This window comes from Hemitrygon akajei, chromosome 5 (genome assembly GCF_048418815.1).
Source record: "Hemitrygon akajei chromosome 5, sHemAka1.3, whole genome shotgun sequence".
NCBI lineage: Eukaryota > Metazoa > Chordata > Chondrichthyes > Myliobatiformes > Dasyatidae > Hemitrygon > Hemitrygon akajei.
Genome location: NC_133128.1, coordinates 155,233,786 through 155,248,974, shown reverse-complemented (window position 1 = coordinate 155,248,974; position 15,189 = coordinate 155,233,786). Strand labels below are relative to the sequence as shown.

The 15,189-nt window shown below is 38.4% G+C and overlaps 1 protein-coding gene across 1 annotated transcript in view; it reads right to left on the bottom strand.

Annotated features, from left to right (window-relative positions):
* Window positions 1–15,189, bottom strand: part of dnah7 (dynein, axonemal, heavy chain 7) — a 262,198-nt gene that overhangs the window by 29,843 nt on the left and 217,166 nt on the right. The window lies entirely within an intron of this gene.

Sequence of the window (15,189 nt, the reverse complement as noted above, 5' to 3'; positions counted from 1 at the left end):
CTTTATTTGGTACCTCCTGCACCTAATAACATGACTATTGAGTGTATGTTCATGGTCTTCTGCTGCTGTAGCCCATCCACTTCAAGGTTCAATGGGGTATGGATTCAAAGATGCTCTTCTGCATACCACTGGTGTAAAGCATGGTTACTTGAGTTACTATCACCTTCCTATCAGCTTGAACCAATCTGGACATTCTCCTCTGATCTCATTCATTAACAAGACATTTTTGCCCACAGGAATGCTGTTCACTGGATTTTTTTTTTTCTGTTTTTTGCATCTCTGTAAAATCTAGAGACTGTTGTGTGTGAAAATCCCAGGAGATCAGCAATTCCTGAGATACTCAAACCATCTCATCTGGCACCAACAATCATCTGATCAATGTTACTTAGATCACGTCTTTCCCATTCCATCTGCAGCCACATATAATTCCAAAAGTCATGCTTAGAGGCATCTTTTCAGTCTTCAAACGTTGCTTTTGGAATAAATTAATTTCTACCAGTAACTTATATTTTTGTATCTTCCTGCTGCATAAACGTTTTTCTGTTTACCTCATTGGCTGTCACAATACAGTTTTTAGCACCCACTGTGGCCAGCAGTTAGTCTGATAAATTTACAATGATTGAGCAATTTTTGTGGACCACAAGACATTGAAACAGAATTGGGCCACTTGGTCCTTTGATTTTAAATCATGTAAGATTTGTAACCTCAATCCTATTCTCCTGCATTCTCTCTGTAACCTTTGATACCCTTACTAATCAAGAACCCATCTTACACTTTATTCTCCACAGTGTTACATGCCCACAGTTCGATCCTGGGACAGTGGGATGATGTAATGGTCTTGTGAATGAGGTGACATAATTGTCTCATGGTAGTGGGGTGATGTTATGTCACATGATGGCATGTTCCAAATGGTATAAAAAACAAGGCCCCATAGTGTGGGACAGTTATATTTCTTTATTCCGCTGCGTAGAGTTTGCTGCCAGGTGGTTAGAGAGTTGCCACCAGTTTTTGATTATGCAGATTTACTGTTGAGAGACAGAGAGGGAGGGAAGACATCAACAACGTCACAGAAACCAAAGGATTTGGGCAAAGTCAATAACGTATGGTTCAGCTTCGAGATAACTGACAGGCTGGATTCGTTCATAAATAGTGAAATAAATAAACGTTTGAATTAACCTCTGAAAAGTTGGGAGGTTTGTGCGATATTCACTCCATCGAAAGGTCAGTTATTTTAAGAAGCTTTATTTCTTGGTGATCGCCTCAGAGAAGGTATTTCCTGGCTGTACTCTGCATCGACAGATATGTCATTTCTTCAAAGAAATCGCTTAAATGATCACTTCAGGAAGTCCTCCTCTCTTCTCACTTACATCGTAAATCACTTGGACTTTCGAATTGACCACTTTAAGACTGTGTTCGATTTTACCGCTTTAAGAACTGTTCCTAAGTTCAGCGGTTTGTTAAATTGCTGTATAGCAGTTAAGTTATTTGTTTGTTTACTTTTCTAAGTTTTGAGTAGAGGTTAATAAATATCATTGTTTGTTTATAAACCCTGACTCATTTAATATTCATTGTTGCTGCATTCGTAACAACAGATTTGCTCAACTTGCTGAATATTTCCAGTGTTTTCTGTTTTGAATCAAAATAGTCTCTTTATAAATGAAAATCTACTGATTATCATATGCAGAATACCTATCCTTTTTTAAAGATATTAATCAGTCAGTTACTTGTCTTCTGATAGTGATATTGCAAAAGCAGAAGCTCAGTTATGATCTTCTAAAAACCAGTTTGATTTAAAATATGCTCTAATCTTAGCAAAGAGACCTTTAATTCAAAATAGACTTATTCCTTTTACAATGGATAATCAACTTTTATACAATTGGTTTCAAAAAGGGATTAGATATATAGGAGATTGTTTTGAAGGAGGTATATTAATGTCATTTGATCAATTAAAGAATAAATATGAAGTATCAAACAACACTCTTTTTTGTTACTTTCAACTAAGGGCTTATTTAAGAGAAAAATTAGGTCAAATAATGTTATTGCCAAAATCTAATGAAATAGAAACTTTAATTCAAAAAGGAAAGATTAAAAAATTCATCTCTTGTATGTATAACTTGATTCAAAAACAGGCAATTAAACAAGGAGTCCATAAGTCAAGACAAAAATGGGAAAGTGACTTGAATATTAAAATTGAAGAAACAATTTGGTCAAGACTATGTCTTGATAGTATGACAAATACAATAAATGTCCGGTTAAGATTAGTGCAATATAATTTTTTACATCAATTATATATTACACCACAAAAAATAAATAAATTAAACCCAAATTTACCCGATCAGTGTTTCCGATGTAACCGAGAAATTGGTACTTTTTTACATTCTACTTGGTCTTGTTCTAAAATTCAACCTTTTTAGACAAATTTAAGAGTTTTATTGGAACAAATTATTGGAACACAACTTCCACATAATCCAATATTATTTTTACTAGGTGATATTGAAGGGATAAAACCGAAACCCAAATTGAATAAATATCAGAAAGAATTTATAAAAATTGCATTGGCAGTAGCCAAAAAAGCTATTGCAGTTACCTGGAAATCGGATACATATTTAAGTATAGATTGTTGGAAGAAAGAAATTTATAGCTGTATTCCACTTGAAAAAATTACTTATAATTTAAGAGATAAATATGAAACATTTTTGAAAATTTGGCGCCCTTATTTACAAAAGACGGGATTAAACATATAGGTGCTCTGAAGATGAAATAATTGGTTACTTGGGGAAAGAAATAATTATATATACTAAAGTTATTATGAACTCCGTGGAGCATGTGGGGATCTTCCAATATCCAGGCACTCTCTCTTTTTTTTTCTTTCTTCTTTTTTTTCTATAGGGATGTTAGGGGGAGGGGTTAAGGGGAGGGGGGGGAAGGGTAATATACTTTTTTTCACATTCTTTCATTCTGTAATTATCTGAAAATGCAATAAAAAAAGTTTTTTTAAAAAAATGCTCTAATCCACTTTGAAGTATTCATGGAAAATTTTACTCCACCTCCTGCCTGTCTATTTGCAAAGCCAACTGTCCAAATTAGGCACTAGATATTTATATCACCTGAAAGTAAATGTCAATGTCTATATTATTTGTTAGATATAATTTCTGAGGATACACAAGTTTTCAAAGTACAAAACCTATTTCTTCCAATATATCTGCAACTTCTACAAAGGCAATTGTATACAAAGCATGAAAACATGTATGTATCCATTACTTAAAGCCATGCCTCAGAAAGGCAGTATCCACCAATAAGGATGCCCATCATGAGGACGTGCCCTTTTCACATTGCTACCATCAAGGAGAAGATATCGGAGCCTGAAGACATACAATCAACATTCTCAGAATAGCTTCTTCTTCTGTTCCAGCATCAGATTTATAATTGAACCATGTAGACCACCTCACTTTTTTGTGCTTTACTGCACAACTTCTTTAATTTTAATTATATATATTTCTTACTGTAATTTATAATTTTGTATTATGTACTGGACTGTTCCACTGCCATAAATCAAAAAATTCCACAACATACTGTATGCCAGTGATGTTAAACTTGATTCTGATTCTTTTTTAAAAAATAGTACATCAATTAATTTAATTAACCTTATTTGTATATGAGATATTAAAACTTATTAATATATGTATTTCAGAGATAAAACATGGCATCACTTTCCTGCTATTTTTTGTTTCTTTTGTTCCTGTCTGCCATGAATAACTGAAATATTTCTTGTTCAGATAAATCACACTTTAATAGCAGCAACAATAACATCAACCTAGGCTACAGCAGTAGCACTGTGGAATTATTTTTCAGAACAGATAACAATAAAGAACACTATTACACCAATCAATCATCATTCAGTTAGAGCAAATGATTCATTACATCAACTGTAAGCTGAACTCACCAACACAAAGTACTTCCCATTTACTGTCAAGTGGATAATTGCGAACTATGATGTAGCCTGATTCAGAAATCCATTACTCAAATCAGATTTTATTTTTCTGAAGGAATGAAATATATGACTATTTGAAAATGAACTGTATTTATATAATTTACGTTTATGTTTTCTCAAGATCCTGCTGTAAGGTTTACACTGCACCTGTGCATACATGTTTCTATGCATATGACAATAAACTTCACAGAAATATAACAAATCCAATTATTATCATGAATTAGAAAAGTACTTTGGACTTTAATAAAATTCATGCAAGTATTTCCATATAATAACCAACTAAAGAGGGCATTTCAGGTTCACACTGAAACAGTAACTTGTGCAATGTTTACAGACCCCAACCCATAAAATGTCATGAGCTATGATTTCCCCATGGATGGCACACCATCCACACTTCCTGCTGATGTATCCCATTTCCCTAAACTTATTTTCTAATCTAATCATATGGTCCAAATGATCCTGGAACTCAACAATAAAACTGAGAGGAAGCACAGTTTTATGAAACATTATCAGGCCACAGAGTAAGGGGAGGAAAAGCCCCAATTATAAAACCACTTGACAGATAGCAAAGCCCCTCCCTAACCTTGCTGACTTTTAAAATGGTCAAGCATTTTGCAGAATCTATAAACATTTAAAATTATTATAAGTATAAATAACAACAGAATACTACAATTTTAAAGAAATTTTAGAAATTAAATAAAATCAACATAGCTAAATTATTTAAAATATTGTGGTAATTAGGTTTTTTAAAGTCTTCCTCACAGACAAACTAGTATTAAGGAAATTAACTGTCTTACAGATCTTTTACCAGATCTATTCTTGCTTTTTTTAAAAAAATTTTTTATTAGTTTTTCAAAACATTTTACAAAATTAAAAACCCCAAATCCCAATGAGGAGCATTAATACAATGCGAGATTAAGCATACAATAACAATATGCTACAAAGGAAGAAAATTTAACAAAAAAAGCACCTAAATTAAAGACAAGTGAGCTTAGCGTCCTCCCCAAGCCCCACAACACAAGAAAAAAACAACAACAACTCCAGACCAACCACCACACAGTATAAAGAGTATAAGTCCGGACAGTCAAACTCCCAGACTGTGAATACACTTAGCAACAGAGGATAATAATGCCTACTACCAGAAAAAAAAAGGGAGCAGAAAGCAAGGGACCGAAAAGAAAAAAAAAGAAAAAAAAAACCCTAGTCAAGAGGAAGGTTATGAAAGTACTCGATAAAAGGTCCCCAGACCTTATGGATCTTTAGATCCGAATTAAGAACCGATTGAATAGCTAAGGCAGATTTAGTAGGTGATCTGGTAACAGAGGACGATTGGTCCAGTTTAGGATCCAACCAACAGTTGAAATCACCACCCAATATAAGAGAGTATGAGTTTAAGTCTGGTAGTGAGGAAAAAAAAACCGTTCAAAAAAGTTAACATCATCAAAGTTGGGGGCATACAGGTTTGCTAGTGCAACTTTAGTGTTATATAGTTTACCAGAAACAATAATAAAATGGCCATTTGTATCAGATATTTTATTATGGAGTTCAAAAGGAATATTTGAATTAATAAGAATGGAAACTCCCCTAGCTTTAGCGGCAAAGGATGAATGAAAATGCTGACCCGCCCACTTTGACAGAAGCCGGGAGTTATCAAAACAACGAATATGAGTTTCTTGAAGGAAAGCAATGTCAGCTTTGAGTTGTTTGATATGTGAGAATACCTTCCTCCTTTTAACAGGGTGGTTCAGTCCCTTTACATTCCAGCTCACGAATTTAAGTGCACTAGCCATTATCAATTACTAATGCATAAAAGGCAGCAGGCATATAAAAAGTCAAGCAGTACAATAGCAGTCTGGGAGCAGAGATGTAAACATAGATTCGTAAGGTCAAAATATAAAAACATGTCCTAAGCAATAAAGAGATGTTGGAACTGGGAAATCTACCCCACCCGCACAACCCAAAACTAGACGGCTACCAAAACAAGTAGCTAGCTCTACCAAAAAAATTAACCCAGATACAACTTCCAGATCTGTGTCATTAACATTTCCGTATAAATATTATAGCAAATAATAACTAGTTTATGCACTAGAAAACATAACTACAGATTAGAACACCTTCTGCAGAGATATACAACTTAATACAGAGAAAATCGGAAGAAAACCAAAACTGACCTACCCGCGAAACATTATAGAAGAATAAAGTAAGAGAAAGGGGAAAAAAAAGGTAAGAAGGAAAAAGAAAAAAAAGAGGAAGGGGGAAGTTATAAATTCAAGACGAGTGTTTATCAACCATTTACAGAGAAGGGAGAAGAAAATTCAGAGATTAGCAAAAAGGGGTGAAGAAAAGAAAAAGGTAAAATAAATAAATATTTAAAACAAAGGAAAAATAAATCAGCAGTTGAACTGTGAACCGACAAACAGGGAGGCCTTCACTAAAGACTTCGAACCTCCAAAACAAGTTAGAATTAGTTGCAGAACTCTGTAGGTAAAGTTATACAAGAATAAAAATAGATTACACACACAACAAATCCTGGGAGAGATTGTCAACGGCCCTTAAAGTTTCAATGAATAATGTCCGAGTGATTCAAGTGAATTCCGACTCCAGAGAAAGTAATTTTACTACGAGGAGTACTTATCCACCATTTTATGAGGTCCGATCAGATTCCGAAGATGGCTGGATAGCCGGAAGACTTGCCACAAACGCTTCAGCTTCCTTCGCTGATTTGAACCACTTATATTTCCCGGTATTAAGCTTGATTCGTAGATCAGCAGGGTTACGAAGGGCAGGTTTGAAACCACGATCAAAAAGCACTTTCATTGCGCCTTTAAACTCAGCGCGCATCTTTAAGGTCTGGGGTGCAAAATCTTCCACAAAGTGAATGGCTGTATCCTTGAAGGGAAGCGACCCCCTGCGATGCGCCTCTACGATCAGACTGTGTTTTACCTGGTATTGATGGAAACACAAGATTACTGGTCGCGGGCGGGAGCCCAGAATTCCGGGGGGAACGTAAACTCTGTGTGCCCGTTTGAGCTCGGGCGGCTTCGGAAGCAAATCTTTCCCAATTAACTCACAGAGAAACGCGGCGAAAAACTTCATGGTTGATCCCTTTTCAGTCGCCTCTGGTAATCCCAGAATTCTGATGTTACAGCGTCTGCTACGATTTTCGAGATCCACCATTTTGGAAAGAAGTTTGTTAGATTTTTCCTCTAAGCTGGAACAGAGAGTCTCCAAGTATCGAACACGACTTTCTAAATCTTCAGAAGTCGAATCGATGCGAGGTAAGTGTTCAGCATGTTTGTCCACTTTATCGTTGATCAGATCCAGTTTGTCTTCTAACTGTTTGACAGCGGTTTTAAGTTCCTTTAAGATTTCATCTCGGAGCTTTCCAAGCGCAACCAGCGTCTCGTCCGACGGGGTCATGGTTTCTTTTCCCCCGGGTTTAGAACTCTTGCGGAAGTCCCCAGCGGTTTTAAATTCCTTTAAGATTTCGTCTCGCAGCTTTCCAAGCGCCACCATCGTCTCGTCCGATGGGTTCATAGCTTCTTTTCTCCCGGATTTAGAACTCTTGCTAGACATTGTAAGTTAGATATATTCACAGGCAAGTAAGAGATACCGAAATAATTCCTAACTAAGGTTTAAAAAATGGAGACATTTAGTGCAAAGGTAGCGACAGTAACGGAACAAAAGTTCGGAGCAGCTAAACAATCGCCATCTTACCGGAAGTCCTTACCAGATCTATTCTTGTGGAAAATCTTGAACATATCCCAGTACAAATACTAAGGCTTTGCTATCGACCTACATGCCAAGACCACCAGAACAATCATCAGCAGCTTATCTAGTAATTTTAGAATTTCTGCATTGCCTTAATCATCCCAAAAGTTATTAGCAGTTATGCTGAGAAATACTGCTTCTTCAATGTAGAACTACGAGCAAAATCCTACAAAATTTGAGCCAATAAAAATTAACTTACAATTAAAACTGGATTGTTTAACTACCAATGAAGCAATTGCCTAAAACTGATCCCTTATTCAAAGTTTAAGATTAATGATAAGATGGTGAATCGAGTCCTTTCTCATGATTTTAGAGACAACATTTAGTTTAAGGCTTCAGTGCAGAATTAATTGTCAGAGATGCCATTTCGCAGATGTAGTATTAATCCTGCCTGGCCTCTAATGCAAACATAAGACCACAAGACATAGGAACAGAATTAGGCCATTCAGCCCATTGAGTGTGCTCCACCTTTCCACCATGACTGATTTATTATTCCTTTCAACTCTATTCTCCTGCTCTAAATATATCCAATGACTTGGCCTCCACAGGTGTATGTAACAATAATTCCACAGGTTCCCTACTCTCTAGTTAACGAGATTCCTCCATCTCAATTCTAAAGGGACATCCTTCTGTTCTGAGGCTGTGCCCTCTGATCCTTCACCACTACAGAAAACATCCTTTCCATGTCCACTCTATCTAGGCTTTTCAATATTCGATAGGTTTTAATGATATCACCCTTCATTCTTCTAACCTCTAGTGAGTATAGGTGCAGAGCCATCAAACGTTCCTCATACATTAACCCTTTCATTCCCAGTATCATTCTCATGAACATCCTCCAGACCCTCTCCAATGGCAGCACATCTTTTTTTAGATAAAGGGCCTAAGACTGCTCACAATACTCTAAGTGTGCTCTGACCAATGTCTTATAAAGGCTCAGCTTTACATCCTTGCTTTTATATTCTAGTTCTCTCAAAATGAATGCTAATATCAAATTTACCTTCCTCACCACTGACTCAACCTGCAAATTAACCTTTAGAGAATCCTGAAGAAGGACTCCCAAGTCCCTTTGCACTTCCAATTTCTAAATGTTCTCCCCATTCAGAAAATAGTCTACAACTTTATACCTTCCACCAAAGTACATGACCATAATCTTCTGTACACTATTCTCAATCTGCCACTTCCTGGTCCATTCTCCTAATCTGTCCAAGTCCTTCTTAAAACTCCTTGTTTCCTCAACATTACCTACCCCTCCAGCTATCTTTGTATCATCTGCAAACTTAACCACCAAGCTTTCAATTCTGTCACCCAAGTCATTGACATATAACATGAAAAGAAGTGGTCCCAACATCGACCCCGTGGAACCATTAGTCCCCAGCAGCCAACCAGAGAAGATTATCAAAAATCATAAGAAATTAAATAGAAATTATTACTGAAACCAACTACGTAGACCCTATACATCAGCAGTAGTTCTGAGTCCATTAAACTGACGGAATGCTATTTTGCTTGTAAAATCCAATCTTTAATCAACTATTTAACCTACTTTTAAGGTGTCTGCTCTGGAGCCTCAAGAACACACTCAATGCTTTATAAACAGCTTCTTCACCTTTGCCATCAGATTTATAAACAGTCCATGAAAACTATCTTGCTCTTCCTCTATTGCACTATTTATTTATTGTACATAATAATTTTTTATGTCTTGCACTGTACTGCCAGAAAACAATACATTTCACAACTTATGTTCATGATAATAAACAATATCCTGATTCTGATAATGAATTTTTATGTTTAAAACATTTTTGTCTTCCATTTCAATCTCTTAAATCACTAGAAAGTGTTTTCTTCACATGATCATTTAATGACCTTTGACTCATATGGGAGAATGACAAGGTAATAGACAGGAGCTACAGGGAGGTAGTCACCCCTTGCTTGCAGGAGACAGGGAACTGGGTGAGTGTCAGGAGAAAGAGGGGACGTGCACAGCCAGTGTAGAGTACACCCCTCAATAGTATAGAACTTTAGATACTATTGAGGGTGATGACCTACCGAGGGGAGCCACAGTGACCAGATCTCTGGCACTGGGCCTGGTGCTGTGGCTCAGAAGAGCAGAGAGGTGAAGAGGACTGCAGTGTTGATAGGAGATTCCTTAGTTAGAGGAATAGAGCCAAAGTCCTGCAAGTGCAAAAGAGACTCCCAAATGGTACGTTACCTCCCTGGTGCCAGGATCAGGAATGTCTCAGATCATATCCATTGCATTCTCAAGGGCGAGGGTGAGCAGCCAGAAGTCTTGGTACGTAATGCCACCAATGACATAGGTAGACAAGGTGAGAAGGTCCTGAAGAGAGATTTTTAGGGAATAGGTAGAAAGCTGAGAAACAGGGCCTCCAGGGTAGTAATCACTAGATTGCTGCCTGTACTACGTGTCAGTGAGGGCAAGAATAAGATGACTTGGCAGGTGAATATGTGGGTGAGGAACTGGCATAGGAGGCATTGGGATCTCTTCTGGGGAAGGTACAACCTGTACAAAAGGGACAAGTTACACCTGAACCCAAAGGGGTCAAATATGCTTGCAGGCAGGTTTGCTAGAGTTCTTTGGGTGGGTGTAAATTAATTTGGAATGGGGATAGGAACTTTGGTGATAGTCCTGAAGATAAGGCAGCTGGTTTACAAACAGAGGCAATGTACAGTGAAACTTTTAGCAAGGAGAAGCTGATGATAGGGCAAATTTGCAGTCAACAGGATGAATTGCAACATAAAAGGCAGACAAAATCTAGAAAGGTGAATACGTCTGAAGGTGTTATAGTTGAATACACACAGTATATGGAATAAGGTCAATGAACTTGTAGCACAGTTACAGATTGACAAGTATAATGTTGTAGGCATCAATGAACATTGGCTGGAAGAAGATTATAGCTCGGAACTTAATGACCAAGGATACATATATTATTGAAACGATATACAAGAAGGCCGAGAGTGTGGTGTGGTTTTGTTGGTAAAAAATAAAATTAAAATCATTAGAAAGAGGTGACATAAGGTTGGGAAGTGTGGAATCATTGTGGGTAGAGCTAAGGAACTGCAAGGGTAAAAACACCCTGTTGGGAGTTATGCACAGAACCCCAAACAGTGGTAAGGATGTACTCTATAAGTTACAACGGGAGGGCAATGTTACAATAGTCATGGTGGATTCGAATATGGAGGTAGATTGGGAAAATCAGGTTGGTGTCGGATTCCAAGAGGTGGAATTTCTAGAATGCTTACGGGATGGCTTTCTAGAGCAGCTCATGATTGAGCCCACGAGAGTGAGAGCAATTCTGGGTTGGGTGTTGTGCAATGAACTGGAATTGATTGGAGAGCTTAAGGTAAAAGTAGCCTTAGCGGCTAGTGATCATAACATGATTGGATTCACTCTGAAGTTTGAGAATGAGAAGCTAAAGTCAGATGTATCGGTACTACAGTGGAGTAAAGGGAATTACAGAGGCGTGAGAGAGGAGTTGGTCAGAATTGATTGGAAGAGAACACTGGCAGGGATGACAGCACAGCAGCAATGGCTGGAATTTCTGGAAACAATTCATAAGGCACCGGATATATACATCCCAAAGAGGAAGGAGTATTTTAAAGGCAAGATGACTTGACCATGGCTAACAAGAGAAGTCAAAGCCAACATAAAAGCCAAAGAGAGGGCATATAATAGAGCAACAATAGTGAGACATTAGGGGACTGGAAAGCTTTAAAACACCAACAAATGGCAACTAAAAAAGTAATTAAGGTAAAGATGGAAAACAAAAGTAAGATAGTCAACAAAATTAAAGAGGATCACAGAAGTATCTTCAGATACATGAAGTGTAAAAGAGAAGCAAGAATGGATATCAGACCATTGGAAAACAGTGCCGGAGAGGTAGTAATGGAGGACAAGGAAATGGCAGATGAACTGACTAAGTATTGTGCATCAGTCTTCACTGTCAAGACACTAGCAGTATGGTGGAAGTTCCAGGTGTCAGGGGTCATGAAGTGTGTGAAGTTACTATCTCTAGAGAGAAGATTCTTGGGAAACTGGAAGGCCTTAAGATAGATAAGTCACCTGGACCAGATGGTGTACACTCCAGGGTAATGAAAGAGGTGGCTGAGGAAATTGTGGAGGCATTAGTAATGATCTTTCAAGAATCACTAGATTCTGGAACAGTTTCTGAATACTGGAAAATTCCAAATATCACTCCACCCTTCAAGAAAGGAGAGAGGCAGAAGAAAGGAAATTATAGGCCAGTTAGTCTGACTTCAGTGGTTGGGAAGATGTTGGGGTCGTTTGTTGAAAGATGTGGTTTCGGGGTACTTGGAGGCACATTATAAAATAGGCATGGTTTCCTCAAGGGAAAATCTTGCCTGACAAATCCATTGGATTTCTTTGAAGAAATAACAGGCAAGATAGACAAAGGGGAATCGATTGATGTTTTGTCCTTGGATTTTCAGAAGGCCTTTTACCCTTCCGAAATGGCCACACATAAGGCTGCTTAACAAGCTATGAGCCTGTGGTATTACAGGAAAGATTCTAGTATGAATAAAACAGTAGCTGAATGGCAGGAGACAAAGAGTGGGAATAAAGGGAGCCTTTTCTGGTTGGCTGCAGGTGATTAGTGGTGCTCCACAGTGGTCTGTGTTGGAACCAATTCTTCTTACATTGTATGCCAGTGGTTTGGATAATGGAATTGATGGCTTTGTTGTGAAGTTTGAAGATGATACAAAGAGAGGTGGAGAGGCAGGTAGTTCTGAGGAAATAAGGAGATTACTGAAGGATTTAGACAGATTAGGAGAATGGGCAAAGAAGTGGCAGATGGAATACAGTGTTAGGAAGAGTATGGTCATGCACTTTGGCAGAAGAAATGAAAGGGATGACTATTTTCTAAATGGAGAGAAAATACAAAAATCTGAGGTGCAAAGTGATTTGGGAGTCCTTGTGCAGGATTCTCTAAAGATTAATTTGCAGGTTGAGTCAGTGGTGACAAAGGCAAATGCAATGTTAGCATTCATTTCAAAAGGACTACAATAAAAAAGTAAGGATGTAATGTTGAGATTTTATAAAGCACCAGTGAGTCTCACTTACAGTATTGGGTGCAGCTTTGGGTCCCTTATCTTGGAAAGAATGTGCTGAAACTGGAGAGGGTTCAAAGGAGGTTCATGAAAATGATACCAGGATTAAACAGGTTGTCATATGAAGAGCACTTGATGGCTCTGGGGCTGTATTCAATGTAATTTAAAAGAATGAGGGGTGACCTATTTGAAACCTGTCGAATGCTGAAAGGTCTTGATAGAATGGATGTGGAAAGGATGCTTCTTATGGTGGGAGTGTCTAAGACCAGAGGACACAGCCTCAAAATAGAGGAGGATTTAGCCAGAGAGTGATTAATCTGTGGAATTAGCTGTGGCAGCTGTGGAGGCCAAGTATTCATGTATATTTAAGGCAATGTATTGTTGATTGATTCATGATTGGTCAAGGCATGAATGGATATTGGGGGGGCAGAGGCAGGAGGTTGGGGGAAATGCAGGAAATTAGGGCTGTGAAAAAAATGGATCATCTATGACTCAACAGGTCAAATGGCCTGATTCTTTTTACCATTGACCAGAAATCCAACTGTGAATTTGAGTATCTAGTGATGAATGATTCATTTTCTCACTATATATTTTTTTTAAACTCAGCTATAAACCCAAAGCCAAAAGATGAAATTTTTTCATTTGCTCCAACAACTTTCCAGAAACTTCACACCCTCCAGGATAAAGTTGTGTGCTTCCTTAGTATCCTGTGCATCATTCCAGAGGTTTATTCCCTCCCAACAGCAGTGCAATGAAACAGTAACTTTTATTATATTTGCATCACCATTTGCATGTACCATGAATGGTGGTGGCATCCGTTGGTCTCAAGAGACCATGGATCTGCGCCTGGGTTGTATGGGAGACTGGCAGTTGCCCAAGCTGCAGGCCTTCCCCTCTCCACGCCACCGATGTTGTCCAAGGGAAGGGCACTAGGACCCATGCAGCTTGGCACCGGTGTCGTCGCAAAGCAATGTGTTGTTAAGTGCCTTGCTCAAGGACACAAACGCGCTGCCTCAGCTGAGGCTCGAACCAGTGACCTTCAGGTTACTAGTCTGATGCCTTGCCCACTAGGGGCACGCGCCAACCATGAACAAATACAATTCAAATAGTCACCTAGACTTCTCCAACAGGGCCACACGAAACCCATTAAATTTAACACCAAGAAGACAGGGGCCATAGGCACACAAGATTAGTACCATTTGTGAGCTTCCTTTTAAGTCACACTTTATATTGTCTTGGAAGCATGTCATGATTCAGTCATGATTGTTGGGTTGACATCCTTGATCTTCCTCTGCCAGAGAATCACGTGAGTACCTTCACAGCAGCTCACCACCATCTTCTCGGCACCAGTTACAGTTGGATTGCAAATGCTGGAGATGGCTAGTTCCCCCTCCCCACCAAAAAGATAAATTCAATAAAATTAGAATTAATAGAATGATACTTAACATGGAACATAGAAATCTACAGCACATTACAGGCCCTTTGGCTCACAATGTTGTGCTGGCCATGTAACCTATTTTAGAAACTGCCAAGAATTTCCTTATCACATAGCCCTCTATTTTTCTACGCTCCAGGTACCTGTCCAAGAGTCCCTTAAATACCCTATTGTATCCACCTCTACTACCATTGCTGGCAGTGCATATACACACTCCCCACTCTCTGTGTGAAAAACTTACTTCTGTCATTCCACCCCCCCCCCACTGTACCTACTCCCAAGCACCTTAAAACTATGCCCCCTTGTGTTATCAGCCCTGGGGAAAAGCCTCTGGCTATCCACACAATTAATGAATGAAAATGTAGAGTGGTGTTTAGTGAGCTTACAGATGACACAAAGGTTGATGGTGTTGTGGAGCTGCTGTAAAAAGATACAGCAGAGTTCAGACCAGTGACAGATATTGACAGATAAATTGAAAAAAAGAGTCTATTCTGAGTAGATGTGATGTGTTGCACTTTGTGAGATCAAATACAAGGGGGAAATATATGGATAATGGCAGGACCCTTAACAGCACTGATGAAAAGAGGAATCTTGTAGTGCAAGTCCATAACTCCCTGAAAGTGCTCCCCAACATAGGCTGAAAAAAAAGGCATATTGCATGAGAGCCTTCATAGGTCTAGGCATCAAGTACAACAGTTTTGGAAGTCCTGTTGCAGGAATATAAAAGATTAGTTAGGCCACACTTGTATTGAATATTGTGTGCAGTTCTGGTTGGCCCATTACAAGAAAAGATGTGGAAGCTTTGGAAAGGTTGCAGAAAAGGTTTACCACGATGCTTGCTGTATTAGAGGGTATAAGAAAAGGTTCAATACAGCTGGGTAGTTTTCCCTGGAGTTTCGGAGACTGTGGGGAG